At 38.1% G+C, this 6000-nt stretch overlaps 1 protein-coding gene across 1 annotated transcript in view; it reads left to right on the top strand.

Annotated features, from left to right (window-relative positions):
- The window catches only part of LOC131682937 (uncharacterized), a 501049-nt gene that overhangs the window by 144621 nt on the left and 350428 nt on the right, over nt 1-6000 (top strand). The gene's annotated exons all lie outside the window — the stretch shown is intronic.

Here is a 6000-nt window from a genome sequence, read left to right as displayed (position 1 = left end):
TGTTCAAATTGGACAACGTTTGAGGTAGTGGAATCCATGGCTGCTCCGCGTCTGATACTGGGAGACTTCAACTCGCACGGAGTATTGTGGGGTTCCCTCTACAATGATAATCGATCCTCTTTGATATACAATGTTTGGGACGAATTTAATATGACAGTTTTAAATACTGGCGAAACAACACGCATCCCCAGACCTCCTGCACGTCCAAGTGCATTAGATCTATCTCTGTGCTCGACATCACTTCGGTTAGATTGCACGTGGAAGGTTGTACCTGATCCTCACGGTAGCGATCATTTGCCAGTCGTTATTTCAATTAACAGTGAATTAGGCCTCACGAATTCAATCAATGTCCCTTATGATTTGACACGAAATATTGATTGGAAAAAATACCAATCTTTAATTTCCACTTCTCTTGTTTCGACGGAAGAGCTTCCACCTACCGAAGAATATGAATTTCTAGCGGGTTTGATTATTGATGCAGCAGAACAAACCCAAACTAAATGCAATCCTGGCATGACAATGAATAGCCGGCCTCCTAATCCCTGGTGGGACAAAGAATGCTCGGATGCATATGAAGCTAAACAAGTTGCTTACAAAGAAATTATGAAACGGAAAGGGTGTACATGTGCGAACTTTGAAAATTATTCGATTTTGCAAAACAAATTTGACAGTCTCCGTCGTGCCAAAAAGTCTAGTTATTGGAGACGCTTCGTTGATGGCTTGTCAAGAGAAACATCAATGAGTACTCTTTGGAACACAGCCAAAAGAATGAGGAATCGAAACGTAACTAATGAAAGCGAAGATTTTTCAAATCGTTGGATATTTAATTTTGCCAAGAAAGTTTGTCCAGATTCTGCTCCTGCGCAGAAAATAATTCGCGATGCTCCCACAAGTAACGATTCCATAGATTCGCCTTTGGCAATGATGGAATTTTCAATTGCACTCCTCTCATGCAACAATAATGCTTCGGATCCAGACAGAATTAAATTCAACTTGGTGAAGAATCTGCCTGACCTAGCAAAAAGACGCTTGTTGAATTTATTCAATAAGCTTCTTGAGCAGAACATTGTCCCGCACGACTGGAGACAAGTGAGAGTTATCGCCATTCCAAAACCGGGAAAACCAGCCTCCGACCATAACTCGTATCGACCGATTGCAATGCTATCCTGCATCAGGAAATTGTTGGAAAAAATTATCCTACGACGTCTCGACAATTGGGTTGAGGCGAACGGCTTGCTATCAGATACCCAGTTTGGTTTTCGGAGGGGAAAGGGAACGAATGATTGTCTGGCGCTACTTTCGTCAGAAATCCAACTAACTTACGCAAAAAAAGAACAAATGGCGTCTGTGTTCTTAGACATAAAAGGAGCATTCGACTCTGTTTCCATTGATGTTCTCTCAGAGAAATTACATCAATGTAGTCTTTCACCAATATTAAATAATTATTTATACAACTTATTGTCAGAAAAGCACATGCATTTTTCATATGGCGATTTGGCAACATTCAGAATAAGTTACATGGGCCTCCCACAAGGTTCTTGTTTAAGCCCCCTTCTCTACATTTTTTACGTGAATGACATTGATAATTGTATTGTCAGCCCATGCACTCTAAGGCAACTTGCAGATGATGGCGTGGTTTCTGTTACAGGACCAAAAGCCATAAATTTACAACAACCACTGCAAGATAGTTTGGATAATTTATCAAGTTGGGCATTGAAGCTAGGAATCGATTTCTCTACGGAGAAAACAGAGTTGGTTGTTTTTTTCAAGGAAGCGTGATCCAGCTCAGCTTCAGCTTCAATTGGTTGGTAGAACGATAGCCCAAGTCATGACCTTTAAATATCTCGGAATTTGGTTCGATTCTAAAGGTACATGGGGAGGCCACATTAGGTATCTGATAAAGAAGTGCCAACAAAGGATAAATTTTCTCGGAACAATAACCGGATCTTGGTGGGGTGCTCATCCAAGTGACATGATAAGATTGTATCAAACAACGATACCTTCAGTAATGGAATATGGGTGCTTCTGTTTCCGTTCAGCTGCAAACACTCACATTATTAAATTGGAACGAATACAGTATCGTTGTTTACGAATCGCGTTAGGTTCCATGCAATCGACACATACGATGAGTCTTGAAGTACTAGCTGGAGTTCTTCCCTTAAAGATCGATTCTGGGATCTCTCCTCTCGTTTACTTATACGATGTGAGGTTATGAATCCACTGGTAATTGAAAATTTTGAAAGACTTGTCGATCTTCAATCCCAAACCAGATTCATGACAGTGTATTTCAATCACATGTCACAAGAAATAACGCCTTCTAGTTATGTTATGACATGTGTTAATATACTAGATACTCCTGATTCCACCTTATTTTTCGACACGTCCATGCAAGAGGAAATTCGTGGAATCCCGGATCACCTGCGCTCTCTGGAGATCCCTAAAATATTCATAAATAAATACCAACACATTGACTGCCATAAAATGTTCTACACTGATGGGTCACGAATCAATGAGGCTACTGGCTTCGGTATTTTCAACAATAACACCTCGATCTCTTTCAAGCTTGCAGAACCTGCCTCCGTTTATACAGCCGAACTAGCAGCAGTTCACTATAGTCTGGAAATCATTGATACTTTACTTCCGAGCCATTATTTCATCCTCACAGATAGCCTCAGCACAATTAAGGCATTAAAGCTTGATAATCACGCTCCGTTCTTTTTGAAGAAGATACGAGAATAATTAACTAAATTAACAAATAAATCTTATCAAATTACCTTAGTGTGGATTCCCGCTAATTGCTCCATACCGGGTAATGAGAGAGCGGATAATTTAGCCAAAATAGGGGCGCTGGACGGTGACATCTATGAAAGACCTATTGCCTTCAATGAATTTTATAGCGCTTCTCGTCAGAGGACGCTTACTAGTTGGCAAACATCATGGGACAATGGAGATCTGGGACGGTGGTTGCACTCAATTATCCCTAAAGTATCAACGAAGGCATGGTTCAAAGGGTTGGATGTAAGTCGAAACTTCATTCGTGTGATGTCTAGACTCATGTCCAACCATTATACGTTGAATGCGCATCTCCGCCGTATTGGGATCGCAGAAGATAATCAATGTGCTTGCGGAGAGGGTTACGAAGACATTGAACATGTTGTTTGGTCTTGCACTGAATATCGTGAAGCCAGATCCCAATTAATAGACTCCTTACGAGCCAGAAGAAAACCACCCTATGTACCTGTTCGTGATATCCTCGCTTTACGAGATCTTACATACATGAGCCATATTTATCATTTCCTGAAAACAATAAATATTCAAATATAATTATCCCCACAATGTTTCTAGTTTTTTCCCTTGCTACCCACAAACAATTTAGATTTCTTCGCAGTTAGTTAAGTTAGATAAAAAGATATAAATAAAGAAAAAAAAATAAACAAAGATTACAGAAAAACTATCAATAGGTTTACAATGAAATTCAAGAAAATAGAGTATAATTAAAAACATTCAAAATGATGATTATCCTCAGTATTAGCATTAGAAAGTGAATTTTTTTTATAACGTGATAGTCTTAAGAACTTTTGTAACATGATATGTAAAAAAAACCCCGGCGTAAAAAAGCTTTTACAAATGCCGTGTCAAATAAACGTTTTATTAAAAAAAAAATCCGTAAAAATACCCATTCATGAAAATAGCGCCAAAATGAAAAATACTGTCAATAGAATTATTTCTGAATTAAAAAAAATAAAAGAAACTTTCTTTAACTAATTAACAAAATAAAACTGCCAACTGGATTTTTGATGGCTAGGTCCTTTGGCTGCTCTAAAAATGCCGAACTGGTGCATATTTGCAACATCCTCAGTAGTCTAAACAACTGTTGTTTTATGAGCATTGCCGAAATGTTTCGTTTCCGCCACGGACACAGATGCAGGCCAATAATTTGCAGGTTCCGCTACGAACCTTAGTTTGCAGGTTAACTCGCTTAAAATGATTCTTAATGATTTTTCACTCATTATTAAGATCAATATACCCATTGACATTACCTCATCGAGTAGTTGTGAAATGGATAAAAAGCACTCCTTCTTAGTAGCAAAAAAATACCTATTTTTTGACAGCTCGAATAACTTCCGAAAATGGGCAATTTGAATAGATAAAATGGGTAAAGTTTTTTTACCGTGTATATATACCCGTATTTTCGATTTTCTCGTTCTTTCCTTCTCTCTACACGCTTGATTCCAATTGCACATCAAAGGGTTACAATAGAGCACGTTTGGATAAAATGAATTCGAATCGCAATTCAGATCAAAGTTGTTTTTGTGAATTATAAACAGAACTGCAATAAGAATTGTTTTGAGTTTTTTCTTTTTGCTTGTCGCTATGAGAATAAGTGGGACCATTTAATTCTTTAATATAAATCAATAACATATTTTCACGAATTATTGCCCATATATCTATCGTAAATAACGGAAGAAAATTATTGTTTTTAGGGGATAGGTTCAAATAAATGATAATTGGATATAGATCGTAAAATCGTTGTTAACAAATTGAATCAGAATGTTAACAGCTTAGAAATTAGCTCCAAAAATACCCTAAGATAAGATTAAATAATTGATTTTAAATATGTGCGATGTTCCAATAAGAATAAAACCACATAAAACATCTAAATACAAATATTTTGAAATTTATTGCGAACACAACGGTGATCAATATATTTATTTCGATTTTTGACATATGCATCAATAGTTCTAAACCACCAGTACATATATATCTACCTTATCTACTTTTCCGAAATATGGCTTGAGCAGCGAATCAGAAAATAATACGACATAAATTTGGAATACGTCAGATTAAAATATTAATTAACTCTAGAAATAATTAAACAGGTATAAGATTCTGTCAGTTGTCGTAATGATCATAAGTTTGTTTGAAGGAAAATTGCGTATAAATGGCACAAATAGTTACAGGGTGTTCGCAAAAATATATTGCTAGGATGCTTAAAACTTTGATTTCTGTTGTAATGTAATTATTATTATTAACGCGTGGTCTAGTGGATATGAGCTTTATTTTTTTTTTTGATTGGTCCAACTGAATGTATAGACCTAAATTGCTAGAATGAAGGTTAAAGATTTCCGGACGTGACCGATTCATGATCGCGCATTTGCGGGTTGGCGTTTGAGATCGCGTTTGTAACTTCGTAAGTACTAAAACGTTCACACAATTGCCGCAGTGTTATCAAGTTTACGTGATCGCGGGCATAGGTGTGCGTAGATGATCGCGAAGGGCTTAAGCGTTCGTATGTTGACGTGTTTGTCGCGTGTATGTGACTTCGCATGTATAAATTCGATTTTGAAACCCTGCGGCGATTCATATATTCGCGGACCGTCATTCTGATCTTTAGTTTTCGGTGTACGGATCACATTCTGACAGGGAGAGTTACCCCATATCACTAGAGTTTCCGGTCATGTCGCCATGGAACGTTTTGTCTAGTGGATATGGTAGTTATTTTTCAATTTTATTATTTTTTTTAATAATTAACAAGGACCTAGATTGTTTGTACCGAGGATAGATACTTCCGGACGATCCCGATTCATGATGGCGCGAGCGCGGGAGTTTGTAGGTTGACGCTTGAGATCGTGTTGGTAAGTTTATGAGTGCTGAGATTTTCACCTTATCACCGGGGTGTAATCATGTTTGCGAGTTCGTATGTTGCTTGGAAAATCGCGAGGGGCTCTAACGCTTGTGCGCTGACGTGATTTTGTAACGTATGTTCTTGAATGGTTGCGCGAACCGTGAGTCTGATATTGAATTTTCAGTGCGCGGTTTGAATTCTGGCAGAGTGGGATCGTTTATATCGATAGGGTTCCCGGTCATGTCGCCATGAGACGTGTTGTCTAATAGGTATGGGCGTATTTTCTTAAATGGTCCAGCTGAAGGCATGGACCTAGGCTTCTAGGATCAAGGATAGACTTTCGGACATGACCGATTCGTAATCGCGTGCACGAT

Source organism: Topomyia yanbarensis, chromosome 2 (genome assembly GCF_030247195.1).
Source record: "Topomyia yanbarensis strain Yona2022 chromosome 2, ASM3024719v1, whole genome shotgun sequence".
Classification (NCBI taxonomy): domain Eukaryota; kingdom Metazoa; phylum Arthropoda; class Insecta; order Diptera; family Culicidae; genus Topomyia; species Topomyia yanbarensis.
This window is presented reverse-complemented; position numbering and strand designations above follow the sequence as displayed.